The following is a 2,526-nucleotide window of genomic DNA, read 5'->3' as shown; positions in this document are numbered from 1 at the left end:
ACCTACCATAAGAACAGGGTATGACTGAAAGACAGCGGTAAGAAGTAGCCAAGGAGTAGCAGTGGCGCAAGAAAGAGTCAGGAGCCCAGAGGAGGGGGCAAAGGAGTTGAGGGGGTGGGAGCGGAAAAAGGAGACGGAAGCAGACGACAGAACATTGTAAGAGAGCAGGAAAGGAGGTGAAAGGGGATACATTTTAGAGAATAAATTTTTTTTTTGTTGCTATCCGGATTCGAACCCGGGGTCTATTGAATGAGAGGCGAACACCTTAACCTTTCGACCACGAGAGCCATGAGATCGACAGTCCGCCGTTTCGACAGAAACCTACAGTGCTGAAAGAGGCGACACAATAATCATACTATATCAGGGTCAATCCCGGCTGACTGGGATACAGTATCCAAGCAAACAGACGGAGATACTTCAATTTTGAAATAGCTCCCACACTTCATTTGGGAATCGAGCCAACGTTTTCTGCATGCATAGAGTCTGACCATTACATCACAGACATTGGTATTCCAAAGGTGACCTTATTTTATACGGCATACTGGTTGCAATAAATTCAGCAGAATATTCCCTTTATTTTCGCAATTATTTTTCTTCTGTTTAAATTATGTTTTCAAAGATGTTTAACCCCTTCACTGCTAGGCCCGAGAATTGGGTCATAAGGCAAATCTTCGACAAAAAACGTATTCCAGCACAGTACAGAGAACATTAATGGGAGGGTTGTTTGGGGAAAGTAATTGGTGTATGGGTGTGTTGGTGTGGGACAGGGATGAGGGGAGACGGAACAGTGGAAAGTGGGGGCGGGGGGATATACGGGCTATAGTAACAAAGTTTGCTTAGTCATTATTATAGTCCAAGCAGAGAGATGGACTCGGACCGGGCAGTAAAAGGGTTAAATGTGGTCACTCAAAGCACACAGAGGAGACGTGATCCCTACGTCGCCCTTGCAGTGAAGGGGTTAATGTTTTTATGCCTCCATTGACACAATTTAGATAATTTAGGAGGTGTTCTTTGACCCTACCTACCAGGATCAACTTGCGCTGAGAGGGATACAGTGTCCCTGCAGAAAGACCGAGATAGGCCTACCTGATAAAATTACCCACGCTGGAATCGAACTTGCGCCTTTTGTGTGCGACGGCAAGGCGTGTAACAGCTACTCCACAGGCGCCGTTTGCTGAACGTAAAAGTGCATAATTTGTTATTCTCTTTTGTGGTACCAGCCGTCAAGAAGCACAGCATAATATTCTCCAGGACTGCCCACTACTGGTTGATAGATAGTACTTCTTTGCCGAAGATGATATCGCTGTTTCTGCTGACAACCCTGCGTCAGGCGTTCCTTTCAGTGGCAGTTCTTTCTTTAGGGGTAACCTGTGCAACTTGGAGGTGTGCCTTTATTGTGTCTTTGAGCCGCTTTTTTGGCCTCCCGAGATTTGTTTTGCTGCTTGGCGAGTTCGCCGTAAAGCAGTTGTTTGGGCATTCGGTGGTCTTCCTTGCGGATGATATGGCCGACCCATCTCAGCATGCTTTTTATGATTAGTGAGCTTAATCGGTTGAGGACCTCAAAGTTGGTGATGTGGTCTTGCCACCGGATACCAAGTATGCTGCCGAGAACCCTTTTGATTGAACTGCTCTAATTTGCTGATGTGCTCCCTGTAGAGTGTCCAGGTCTCCGAACCGTAGAGGAGGGAGGAGAGCACAACGGCTTTGCGCACTTTGATTTTTGTTGACAGCCGGACATTGTGCGGGTGTAGTACCTTGTTTTTCAGTCTACCGAGAGCTTAGCTGGCTTTGCTGATTCGTGAATGCTGATTCGTGAATGCTGATTCGTGAATTAATTTTCTGATAGATGGAGCTGTCAGCACAGATGATACTTCCGAGGTATTTCAAGTTCTTAGTGTTCTTCAGGTTGTTGCCATTGATAGTGATATTTGGAGAGAGTGGATTAGTTTGTGGGGCAGGCTGGTGAAGAACTTCTGTTTTTCATATGCTTATTGTAAGTCCAAAAAGGTTTGAGGCTTCGGTGAAGAGTGTGGGGACGTAAACGCCGATGATTGTGGCGTGTCTAGACTTGCTTGGGGGGGGGGGGGGGCACAGAGCGCTCGTTGTTTCCGACTGGTAGAGCAGGAAGGCTTTTCAAGAGAGCTGATCTGATGGCAAAGCCAACTCCATGAATTCGTTCCTCTGTCTGTGGTTTTCCTTTCCCAAAAATAGGTGTAGCCCTAGTGAGCCCTCATCTGGAATACGCGTCTCACTAAGTGCAACGATGTCAATGTTGTAGCGTTGGAGTTTTCTCACCACGAGGGCGGTTCTTCGTTCAGGTCTGTTGGACTGGCAAATCCTTAAGAAAAAGCACCAAAGGTCTAGGACCCGTCGGCTACCCTCACAAAGTCTAGCCTGCCAGTTGAAGCATTTGCCCGTGGTATGGCCTCTGTTGCATGCGAACAGCTACGGGGAACTACAAGTAGTGAGAGTTGCGTGCCCGGTGGGAACCAAAGCGTGAGAGTCACCCAGAGGTGCGACTGCCTG

This window comes from Aplysia californica, unplaced genomic scaffold, assembly GCF_000002075.1.
Source record: "Aplysia californica isolate F4 #8 unplaced genomic scaffold, AplCal3.0 scaffold00279, whole genome shotgun sequence".
NCBI classification, from domain to species: Eukaryota; Metazoa; Mollusca; class Gastropoda; order Aplysiida; family Aplysiidae; genus Aplysia; species Aplysia californica.
Note: the sequence above shows the minus strand (reverse complement) of the source record.